Source organism: Lissotriton vulgaris, chromosome 7, assembly GCF_964263255.1.
Source record: "Lissotriton vulgaris chromosome 7, aLisVul1.2, whole genome shotgun sequence".
NCBI classification, from domain to species: Eukaryota; Metazoa; Chordata; class Amphibia; order Caudata; family Salamandridae; genus Lissotriton; species Lissotriton vulgaris.
In genome coordinates, this window is record NC_141695.1 from 1380673993 (window position 1) to 1380686995 (window position 13003).

At 44.4% G+C, this 13003-nt stretch overlaps 1 protein-coding gene across 2 annotated transcripts in view; it reads right to left on the minus strand.

Annotated features, from left to right (window-relative positions):
- The window catches only part of LOC147703754 (dual specificity protein phosphatase 14-like), a 97846-nt gene that overhangs the window by 18401 nt on the left and 66442 nt on the right, over window positions 1-13003 (minus strand). Inside the window, exon 1 of one of the 2 annotated variants that reach the window (XM_086932102.1) lies at window positions 1011-1271. The exons of the other annotated variant lie outside the window; for it this stretch is intronic. The gene's annotated coding sequence lies outside the window, so the exon portion shown is untranslated. Of the gene's footprint in view, window positions 1-1010; window positions 1272-13003 lie in introns of those variants that run through there. 2 annotated transcript variants of the gene reach the window in all.

Consider the following 13003-nt stretch of genomic DNA (forward strand, 5'->3'; position numbering starts at 1 on the left):
GGAAATTCTGGAGAGGGTGAGGAGGAGTGACTCAGGCATATACACCCCAGCTCACTACTGGACAGCGCTAGCACGAGGGCCGGCCTCTACTCATTCACATCTCTCTTCGTGGCCTTCTCCTTGTTTCTTTTACAAACAATATTATATTATTATTCATGTTTCCCTCCTTGTTCTATTTCTTTTCTCCCTTCTTTCTCTCCTTTTCTATTTATCGCAGCATTTTTCTTTGTACCGCCACGTTCATTCTCCCTCGCTCCCCTTATTCTTTATTGCCATATTGTCCCATCTTTCTTCCCTTCTTACTTCTCCCCCATCTTTTTCTCCTTCCTTTCAACCTTCTCAATTACTCCTTTTTATCTCCACTTCATCCTATCAGCTTTCTTAAGTTGCTCTATTCTTTTGCTCCTCTCCGGTTCTCTCTTCATTTCTCACCTCCTCTAGCCGCTCTCTTCGCACCCCCCGCCCCCCAGCATTTTCCCTTCTACCCTTCCCTATCCCCTTCTCCGCCCTCCTCATCTACTAAGGCCATTCGTGTTACATTGTCTCCGCTGTGTACAACCGAAGTAATTCGCTCTGAATCTCCCATCATAAGCCCACCATTCCCTACTGCACCTTCACAAGCTATATCACTATATATATATATATATATATATATATATATATATATATATATATATATATATATATATATATATCTTTTACTTTCTGAGATGCTTTTTGCTACGTAAGGGGTACTCCTCCCTTCCCCCTAACTCCCCTACCCCACTGTCCACCGACTCCTACGTCCAAAGGCCCATTCTCTCCTTAAATAATGACTGAAAAAACACACACTCTGATATGACCATAACCTCGTTAAAAAGTCATTTTTGCTCGCCCCTTTCCAACGATGACTATAATTCCCTGAACACTGCAACGCCAACCTTCCCTCCCAAGCCCCGGGCAGACGGGCTGCCGGAACCCACCAAGAACAGCCCCTGAGTCTGGACTGGAGATGTTTGAATTCAACGCACCTGAAGACCTCCAGCTCGTGCCCGGCTGCCTGCCCTGAGCTCGGATCTGCTGTCCTATTTGTCTGGAATATCCAGCGATGGCTTCCCCTGCCGCTTTTCGCGCGCCCCTCCGAAATTTGGGTCTCGGGGAGTGTGAGGTGGGGAACAGCGAAGGCAATTGAGATTATGAAGTATTATTCCAAAATTCAGAATATATATATTTGAGTAGCTGATAATAATATGAATAACTCCCGGAGTGGCAGGTGTGCCTCGGCTGTCGATCTGCGCTGGTGGGGGTCTCGCCTATCATACGACGCCTCCTTTATATGGCGCTAACAAAAGGCGTTGCCATGGGGACGGCCACGGCGAGGGGCAGAACTAACGGAGTGACGAAAGAGAACATCACGGAGGGAGGGGGGCTGGGAAATATAATGAAGTATGGAGGATGGAGAGCGGAGACATAATTCCATTAACTGGGGCGCTCGACGCCTACGTTTTCCAGGTTCTGGGAGAGAGGAGAGTGTCGTTTGAGGAATATGTCACCCACAGGAGCATTCTGTGGGCTTGGCCGGAAATACACGCACGCAGGCCTGTGCGTCTGCTGTGAAGATTAATTGTATAGCTTTAAAGGAGTGGTGGGTGGTTTTATAGACATTTTTAATCTGCCCAATGTGTAAACTAATTACATCTTCTTTCAATGCTTAAACGTCAATATATCTGTAATGCATGTGGGCACAGCGAGAATAATAAAAAAAAAACAATTATATCGGTACATCTATAAAATATGTGAGATTCTAGACCATATCAAGTTTTTGCTTGAGACCTAAAATAAATCTACCGTGTTAAGAAGAGTGCCGCGTCTTTGCCTTTGTTTTCGAATTACAAAGGAGACACGCTCCCGGTCTCCACACGCGGGCACCAACGATTGCAGTTCCCTCTGCTACGGGAACATTTGTGATGAATATATATATATATATATATATATATATATATATATATATACATATATATATATATATATATATATAGTTATAGTTAGGACCTATTATCCATAGGAAAAGCATTTTTTCTTTTCCCAATAACTTTGACACCGGTTGACGAATCTTCGCGTAATTTTCAAAACTCGTGGGGCGCTCCTGTCAGCTCCTATCTTGAAAGTTTTGAGGTGATTCGGCAAGCGGGGGCAGAGAAAAAGGGGTGTCCCAAAACGTGTTTTCTCTATGTTATTTCCTATTGGAAACTTTAGACACGGCTACAGCCCGAACTGCTGAACGGAATGACTCCAAATTTGGCATGAAGGTAGCCCTTGCCTGAGATAGAACTCCTTTTCTTAAATGGTGTAAATCCGTTCAGTAGTTGCTGAGAAAATGAAAAAAAAAATATCGATATATAGAGGCGCTGTGGATCTGTGCACCCTCCCGATCACGAGCTTCATACTAATTGGCTGTTAACACTCCAAACCAGGAAGTGTTGGCAGCGATCTTGTGCCGAGGCACAATAGAACAGAAAAACTAAGGTGCAAAACAAGAAAAAGGGGCAGGGTAGAATCACCCTGACCCCCTAGGCCTGCTTAGGGTGTCCCACAAGGACCCCCAGGGCCAAAAAAAGCATTTATATTCTTTTAAAAAACACGAGATGCAGCAAAAATAAAAAAAACGAAGCACAGGCTCCCGCGCTTAGTTATTATTTAGCCCCAAGGTGGGCCAAGTCCCGGGGCATCTAAAAAAATATTTGCGGGGGACCCCTGGAGCCCCGGGCCAATAGAGGCCTTAGGAGGACCAACACCCCTGGGGCTTTCTATCAATATTTGCGGGGGGCACACAGCCCCCCCCGCAGAACCAGGGACTGCCACCCCTGGGGCTTCTTTTTTAAATCTATACGGGGGCTTAAAGACCCTCCAAGGCCCCAGGGACCGCCACCCCCGGGGCTTTCATCAATTATTGTGCGACGGGGCACACGGCCCCCGCTGCCCCGGGGAACGCCCCCCGGGGCTTCTTTTTGTAAAAATAAATACCTGTGTGGGGGGGCTCGAGGCCCCCCCCACACGTCCCCATGACCGCCACCTCCTTGGGTCACTAATATGTAAATTTGGTGGTCCGTTAAGGACCCCCGGGGACCATCACCTCCCCGGGGCTGTGTAGATATTGGGAGGGGGCTGCGTGGCCCCCCTCCTGGAACCTGTGATGGCCCTGGGGACCGCCACCCCCAGGGCCGGCTCCTGCAGTGTCCCGGGGTGCCCACCCCCGGGACACTGCTGTTTGCTACATATGGTCCCTAGGGGGCCAACTAGCCCACTAGGTGCTTCCAGTAAGTGCCACTGCTCTGCGTTGCAGAGAGGTGGTCCAGGCCATGCCCCTTTTTACACCTCTCTGCAACTTAGCTCTGTGGCGCTTACTGGAGGTACCTGGTGGGCTAGTTGGACCCCAGGGACCCTCAGGATTGAAGGGGACTTCATCCCCCAACTTAAAATGCGTCACAGGGCGTGTTTGCACACATGTCCCCTCAGGCTCCCCCTTCCTCCACCACTATGCAAACATGCCTTGTGGCTTGTTTTAAGAAGTAGTTTTAAACCCCCTGCCCTATTATGTACTAGGGCCTTACAGAGGAGGACATGCTAATCACAGGGGTACCCCAGCACATAGTGTTCCATAGTGTATGTAGGTGTTTTCACTGTATTCTAAGTGTCTTTTAGCATAGCACTGGCTCTAGGCCTGGTTAGTCAGAGTCAGTTACCACCAGTACCCGTCTGAAAAAGTTGTGGACACAGGATGATTTTGCAACAAGGCCTCTTTCTGCTCCTTTGTTGGTTCTTTCTGCACAGCTTGCTTCTTCTTGCAATTTTCTTCGTCTTTGTGGACTTCTGTTGCCTCTTTCTGCATTTGTTTAGCTTCTCTCTGTGCGTTTTTTCTTCTTTCTTCACATGTCCTACCTCTGTAGGCATAGTTAGAAACTAGCATTTAAAAAACCTTTGAAGTTCACTTAAAAATCCATAGGTTTCAGGCAAGTTAGAGTTAGAAATTAGCATTTAAATAACCTTAGAAATTCACTGAAAAAACCATAGGTTTTAGGGAAAGTTATAGTTAGTTGGACATTTCACTTATATAAAACCAGTGAAATTCCCCCGTTATAGTTAGATCAGCTAACTATAACTCGCGCTCCCGCAATGCACTGCTGATGACGTCACAGATTACATCACTCATGACATGGTTAGTGACATCACTGATGACATCTCAAATGACATCACTGATGACATCATCCATGTGATAAGTTGATGCATCTTCTCACACCCTAATATAACTTTTGATACACCCACTCTAAATTAAAGATTGCCATTCTCAAAACCAAAGACACTCCAACACCAATAACTACATACCTATGCACTGATTCTTAGGTTTACACACACATCCACTCACTCACCCGTACAGTCACTCATACTTATGGTCACTGTACAGGACTATCATATGCACTCGTACACCTAAATAGACTCCCACACACCGCCACTCATCCATAGAGGTACTCACACAACTAGTAAGTCATGCAAATAATTAATCACACTACCATTTAATCACCTATACAGTTATACACACACCACCCCAATTACTCTTACAAATACTAGCACATTCTTACGCTCTTATACAATCACTGATACAAGCACACACTCATCCATACAGCCACTCTCACAACCACACACTCTCACTTATAGCCATTTATATACTCCAACACACTTATATACTGCCTTTCACATATGTAGTTACTCACACATGTACCACTGAGACATACATTCACTCACTAACATACCCATACACACACTCACCCACCCATACAGTCCATCACAGATGCACTCTTTAAACCATGCACCCAGTGAATTACCCACTCACACATCTATGCACATTCACACACACACCCCACCCACACAAACACTCAGGCACCCATACAGATACTCAGACACCCAATCAATAACCCATACAGACACTCATGTAGCTATTCGCAAACCTATGCGACCGCTTACACACCAATAGACAGATGGATACAGACATTCACACAGTTAAGTCACTAACCCATGCATTCAGTAAGATACGTTTAACCACTCATTTATAGAGTCAGTCACGCACCTACTAAATCATTCATTCAGACACTTATACACCCACTCATTCTTCAATATGCCTTTCCCTATATATATGACATATTGAAACTTTACAGAAACACACAGTCACTGGATGATGTCATCAGTGATGTAATTTGAGATATCATCAGTGATGTCACTGACCATGTCATGAGTGATGTAATATGTGACGTTATCAGCAGTGCATTCCGGGGGCGCGAGTTATAGTTAGCTGAACTAACTATAACTGGAGAATTTCACTGGTTTTGTATGAATGAAATGTCCAACTAACTATAACTTTCCCTAAAACCTGTTTTTTTCAGTGAATTTCTAAAGTTTTTAACTTATGGTTGTAAACTACGAAATTTGGAGCAGTCTTCCTTTCCTGGCTAAGGTAATAGAAAAAGCCATGAATCAGCAACTGTCGGAATTTGTGGAGCAGCACCAGTTGCTCGACAACACCCAGTTCGGATTCCGCAAATGTCATGGCACGGAAACTGCCCTTCTAAAGGCTGCGGATGACATCAGAGCCATACGAGACCAGGGGGGGACAGCACTTCTGGTACTGCTGGATCTTTCGGCGGCCTTCGACACGGTCGACCACAAGATCTTAGTCGACCGTGTCGAACGACTGGGGGTCCAGAAAACTGCTCTGGACCTGCTTGTATCGTTTCTGGCCAATAGATCACAAGCAGTATCTCTAGGACCCTACCAATCATCGAAGGTGTCTCTGCCGTGTGGGGTCCCTCAAGGCTCATCCCTGAGTCCGACACTATTTAATATCTACGTGTCGGACCTTGCAAATGTCATCAAAGCATTTGGGATGAGCCTGACCTCCTACGCCGATGACACCCAATTGGTACTGGCTATCAAAGGGGACGGGGAGGAAGTGGCCAATCGATTCACGAGAGGAATGATGGCAATAGGTGACTGGATGGCCACGAATTGTCTGAAACTCAATTCAGAAAAAACTGAAGTGGTCATCTTCGGTCACCTCTCCCCGGGCTGGTCACCTGTCTGGTGGCCACCATCTTTCGGTCCCCCGCCGAGTCCAGCTAGCAAAGTGAGAAATCTAGGCGTCATCTTCGATGCTGGCCTCAATTTTATGGCACATGCGAATAAAACTGCGGCTTCAGCTCATATGAAATTGAGAATGATTAGGAAAATACTACCTTTCCTACCGAACACGGCCGGGAAAACACTGGTCAGCTCACTAGTCCTGTCCTCCTTGGACTATTGTAACGCTCTATTCTTAAATGCGCAAGTCCGAGTGACAAATAAGATGCAGTCAATCCAAAATGCAGCCGCACGAATGCTGGCTGGGATCCCCAAGTTCGCACCAGTTACAAACATCATTAGGGATCTCCATTGGCTCCCGATACGCAGCCGTATCAAATTCAAATCGCTGTGTATTGTTTACAAGTCTCTCAATAATCAAGGTCCCCACTTTCTCAAACAGAATCTTCTCCATCATGTCCCAACCCGATCTCTTCGTTCCTCTATTCAGAACCTCTTGGCTGTGCCTCGCACTAGAACAGTCACCTGGGGTGACAGGCGTTTCCTGGTTGCCGCCCCTAGACTCTGGAATACCCTTCCTGCACATATCCGAGCAAGTCCCTCCCTGTTCACATTCCGCAAACAGCTAAAGACGTGGTTATTTGACCAATAGCCTTGTATATCTTCTTTACCCCAGTTGCTGATCCATCCCTTAATTAGTGCCGAGACGCCCACGGGTATTCGCCGCGCTCTACAAATGTCAATCAATAAATAAATAAATAAATAAGTATATATATATATATATGTATATATATATATATATGTATGTATATATATATATATATATGTATATATATATATATACATATATGCCTGCTCCAAATTTCGTAGATATATATATATATATATATATATGCCTGCTCCAAATTTCGTAGTTTACACCACAAAAGACCAGCACTCACGGTGGGAAGCTTCAAGATTTTATTTTCAAGCTCACGGTGTCCAGACGCGTTTCGGCATTCGCCTTTGTCGATGGTAAAATGGCGTCGCCGAAACGGCCACTTTTTATGTTTACAAATTATACTCGTGGACATAATCAAAGGACAAAAGCGCCATAGCCGCGGCCGCCATCTTTCAACGGTGCACATTATTATGTAACATATAACAATCGCCTTAAAGCGCGCCATAGCGTCATTCAATGCAGGCACTTATTACATTGACATTAACAGATAATGCCCATTGATGGGCTCATTATGCAATACTCCTCATAAATGCATCGTTTTTATCATACATGTGCTGCCCACAGATGGGCTTAACACTCAAAATACCCACATTTGAATAACGCTCACAGATGAGCATTTGTGCGTTTATGTCCATAATGTCTGCAGTATTTCACTCAACCACCAAAAGATCAAATAGCAAAGATCAAACAAAGTTAAAAGATCAGACAGTATTATCATCCCTTATCCACAATCATATTAGTGTCCACATATTCTGATTCCAGTATTGATCTACATCAGTTATCCCCTAAATGTAGAGCCAGTTCCTCATGTGAATTGAGTCCTCCAGGTGTCTTTGTATTCAGGTCGATAATGTACCTCGACTCTAGCCTCGTGAGAGTCATTAGTCTATCTCCACCCCTTGGGTTCTGGGGTACATGATACAGGCAAATATATGTTAAAAGATTTCTATCTCCTTTATGTAGTTCTTTGAAGTGGCGTGCCATGGGATATGTCAAATCTCCATTATTTATGGCCCTAGCATGCTCTAATCAGACCCCCCAGGATATAGCGGCATGGATTTGCAAATTTAGCGGCTCAAATATGGAAATTTAGCGGCACAAATATGGAAATTTAGCGGCATTTTAGCGGCACTTTATTTTACTCATAATTATTCATTTTCAGCCTTAAATCAATGGAAACTGTTTTAGCAGAGTATTCCACTTTGAATAGGCAACCTGGGATATGGAACAGAGGAAGCAGCCCACAGGTGAAGGCTGTTATCCCTTGGAATTGCAGTTCTTCATCTGCCAGTTGGGCTATGCCGGCGAGACCCAGTTACCAGCATCACTGCCTCCTGTAATTATATCCTAGCACCGGCCATACCATTACCCCCCACACTTGTGCTCTGCTGTAAGGTAATCTGCATTTAGGCAGAGAAAAAGGTTGCTCACGCATAAAGGTTGGGCACTGGCATAGGTCTTGGGCTAGAATGGGGTCATGAGGCTGCTAGTCCAGCTATATAGTCTGCAGCTGACCACGAAAATGCCAGCGCACCCCGAGGGTGAGCAGAGTGGCACTGCTAAGGATAGTCTTTGCGCTCACAGCAGTCTCCTTCCTCGATTGAATTATACATACTGTTGTATTCCTGTATCTGGCGCTCTGTAAACCAAGCCTTCAATTGTTAAAATTACAGGGATACACCCAACATATTCCCGCCTGCATTAAAGCAATAATAATTCATTTGAGAAGCGCAGCGCATTCGGACCTCACGGAGAATGAAGAGTTTTCATTATCGAACTAATAGGCCTCTTTTTTTTCAATTACATGCCGCTTTTTAGTTTCTTTTTCTAACAAACCCAACTTATTAACTCCGACTTTCCAGCCTCAGAAGGGAAGTGCTCCCTACAGTTTCATTTCCATTTTTTTCCAGTGATGAGATAAGTGCTCACGGCAGAGGTTCTGGGGATTTCATTTTCGAACCCATTTCAAGAAACAAGCCACGCACGGGTGACTGGAAACTGCTGCTGAAACCCCCAAAAATACAAACAGCAGAGGCACAAAGGAAGGAAGCCGCAGGTCCCCCCGTAGTGTTTGTCAGCCCGGGCTGACAGAGCTTTGCAGACCGGCGAGCATCAAATTACAGCCACACTTACAGTACTTAACAGGTCTTTAAAAGACCATTACTTGTAAATGAGGCTTTTGTTGTGTGTTCACCCCTTTTACAGGCACTATGTCCGTGGTTTGCAGAATTAGCCCTCCCGAAATATTTTCCAGCCCCCCCCCCCCGAAATTTCCCTCTAGTTGCCCACCTGCCCTTAAGAAATGTGCTTTGGAATATGTCATGACAAATCTATCATTTGATGTGTTGAAAGCGGCGTGCGCTTGCTTCTCCCAAACATGCCTTTTTATATTCAGGGTGGAAGTCACATTAAATACAAACAACCCTTGCGAATTTCTTTATGCGATGTATTTATTGTTCCACCCATATTGCTTCGAAAACAAGATAATTAATAGAAGGAGTTTAGCTGGAGCTGGGTTGCTCTTGTGCCTAGAACCATTGCTAGCTCTGTATGAGCTAATACTTCATGGTGGGATAGCGCCTAGTGTTTCCTGAGCCAGTCTGAATCAGGCGGGCGTCGCTCAGGGACACCACCCCACTTGTATTCTGATGGAAACCAAATGAGGAAAGGCCTGCCAAATACCATTTTCGCGCGTTAATCTGTATTCCGTGCTACATTTGAAGTGAATTACTGTGAATAGCCGGGTACTGAAAGTGCTAGCCCATCTAAACAGTGAGATTTTTTTTGATCGGTCAAAAAATATTTTAATATTTTATAAACGACCAATCCCTCGTTATATTCGGTATGCGGACTTTGGGCTGCGTTGTTCCTGTTGCCGGATATTTCGCCACCTGCACTGCAGCTCATAATTAAATAGCAAGCGCTGCAGCTGTAGGCGGGGACATGCCATTCAGCCGGTTTGAAATGCAGTGGGAGCTGGGGTCGGAGTGGGGGGAAGGGGTACCCGTCCTTTAAAAGATAAAAAGAAAGACACAATCACTGCAGGGTAAACACCTGCGTCGAGAGTGAGTCGGTGTTAGACACGCAGTAAAATGTCTGCAAACTAAACAGATGCCAGGACCGTGTAACATGCAAAGAGCAGACCCCCCAGGATGTAGCGGCTTTTGTAAAAATGCAGCGATTTCTACAAAAGTGCCGATTTCGCAGGCACTTTTGTAAAAATCGCTGCATTTTTACAAAAGTGCCGATTTCGCGGCAAACCGCGAAATCGCGAAATCCTGGAGGGTCTGTCTAATACCCTAATTTTAGCCTGGTGAATAGTACTTCCCACATATTTTAGCCCGCACGGGCACTGCAAGCAGTACTCTGTATACGGGGTGGTACAGGTCAAAAATTTTGTTATTACTCTAGGCTGCCTCATTCCAGGTACTTGAAATGTTGACTCTCAAATATGAAAATGTTATTATGCAGACAGAATCCTAAGAACTCTATCAGCATGCTATTGTGCTCTGAGTATTTGGCTTCTCTATTTCTCAGAAAAAACTTTACTGCCTCTATACCATGTTGATGTGATATACAAGTGTATAGACTTGTGACATCCATAGCAATCATAAGATCTCCATCTCTCCAAACAACCTGTCAGGGACTGCGATGGGAACCTGCTTCACCCCCAGCTACGCAAATTTATTCGTGGGCTGGTGGGAGGAGCAGGTGGCGTGGGCAGCGAACAAAGGTCCTTGGACAGAGAAGATTGTCACATGGCACAGATATATTGACAATCTCTTCGTCATCTGGAGAGGGACGAAGGAGAGTGCTGCAGAGTATGTGAAAGTTTTAAATCAGAATGATTACAACTTAGAATTTAGAGTGGAAATCAGTGAGTGTTCTGTGAACTTTAGAGATTTGGAGGTCACTGTAATTGAAAAAAAACTTTGCACTAAACTTTACCGCAAGCTCAATGCGGGCAATTCTATCCTACATGCCCGCAGTGGACATCCACCTAGACTAATAAATAGTATCCCTTACGGAGAGCTGCTCCGCATAAAAAGAAACAACACAAGGAAAATAGACTTTGAAAAGTATGCAGGCAAAAGTATGGGAAGATTCCGTAGGCGGGGATACAGTGCACAGACTTTGGATGGACCTAAGTCCAGAGTTGATTCCATAACCAGAGAGAAGCTTCTAGAAATGGGTACCGAAAGAAATGAAGAGGAGGATAAAATAAAGGGTTTCAGGATGATCACCACCTTCTCGATGGATGCCACGAAGCTTAGACCCATGTTCAGCAAACACTGGAATCTACTTCAAATGGATCCAGTGATCGGAATGGATATTCCGAAAAAAGACCCCTAATAACTTTTCGTAAAGCCAGGTCCCTCATGGATAGCCTCACTAACAGTTATATTGGGAAGAAGGCATTGAAGGGCTTTGAGAAAGATATGAAGGGATTTCATCCATGTAAAAAATGTAAGGCGTGTGCTGGGAGTAATAAAGTCTCTACATTTCAAGTACCTGGAATGAGGCAGCCTAGAGTAATAACGACATTTTTGACCTGTACCACCCCGTATACAGTGTACTGCTTGCAGTGCCCGTGCGGGCTAAAATATGTGGGAAGTACTATTCACCAGGCTAAAATTAGGGTATTAGAACATGCTAGGGCCATAAATAATGGAGATTTGACATATCCTGTGGCACACCACTTCAAAGAATTACATAAAGGAGATAAAAATCTTTTAACATATTTGTGCCTGGATCATGTACCCCAGAACCCAAGGGGGGAGATAGACTAATGACTCTCAGGAGGCTAGAGTCGAGGTACATTATCGACCTGAATACAAAGACACCTGGAGGACTCAATTCACATGAGGAACTGGCTGTACATTTAGGGGATAACTGATGTAGATCGATACTGGAATCAGAATATGTGGACACTAATATGATTGTGGATAAAGGATGATTATACTGTCTGATCTTTTTCATTGTTTGATCTTTGCTATTTGATCTTTTGGTGGTTGAGTGAAATACTGTGGACATTATGGACATAAACGCACAAATGCTTATCTGTGAGCGTTATTCAAATGTGGATATTTTGAGTGTTAAGTTCATCTGTGGGCAGCACATGTATGATAAAAACGATGCATTTATGAGGAGTATTGCATAATGAGCCCATCAATGGGCATTATCTGTTAATGTCAATGTAATAAGTGCCTGCATTGAATGACGCTATGGCGCGCTTTAAGGTGATTGTTATATATGACATAATAATGTGCACCGTTGAAAGATGGCGGCCGCGGCTATGGCGCTTTTGTCCTTTGATTATGTCCATGAGTATAATATGTAAACATAAAAAGCAGCCGTTTCGGCGGGTCCATGTTACCATCGACAAAGGCGAATGCCGAAATGCGTCTGGACACTGAGCTTGAAAATAAAATCTTGAAGCTCGCCACCGTGAGTGCTGGTCTTTTGTGGTGTAAACTACGAAATTTGGAGCAGGCATGGATGCGGGGGCACCACCCGCTTAAAGGCACCTGCTCGAGAGTGCTAGGACTTAGGTGCAAACATTGGAGCATATATAAATATATATATATATATATATATATATATATATATATATATATATATATATATATATATATATATATATAACAACTGAGTCTCCCAAAGAACACAATATCCCCCGGGAAACAAAATGAAGCCGCCACTCCAGCCACTCGAAAATTGTGTGAGACAGCTTAATTTATTCTTAAATCCATTGCAGCATATTCACAGCAAAAAAACCAATGCATTTCGTTAGCTCCCCACTAACTTGATCACGGTTATATACACACCAAGGTATCCTTCTCCATTGAAAAAGATAAGGGGACACAGCAGGGTTTCAAAGAGAATCGTTTATTGATTTTCTGGCATGACGTGTTTCGGCGGTAGCCTCATCAGATGCCTCCCTTGTTACACATTTAATGTTTTTCCTTTCTATTTATTGGGCTCCTCCTTCTGAAGTAGCGTGGGCCACACCTGCACCGCATCTCGTCACAGAGCACTCGGGCAGTTCATGATTACGGACTGCAGATCCCATCATGCAGTTGGTTTGCAGCGTGGACGAAGGCTCCCCACAGCCGGATTTCTTTCGCCTCAAAATGAGTGGCTGAGTTTTGAGAGGGGTCGGTTTAAATTGTA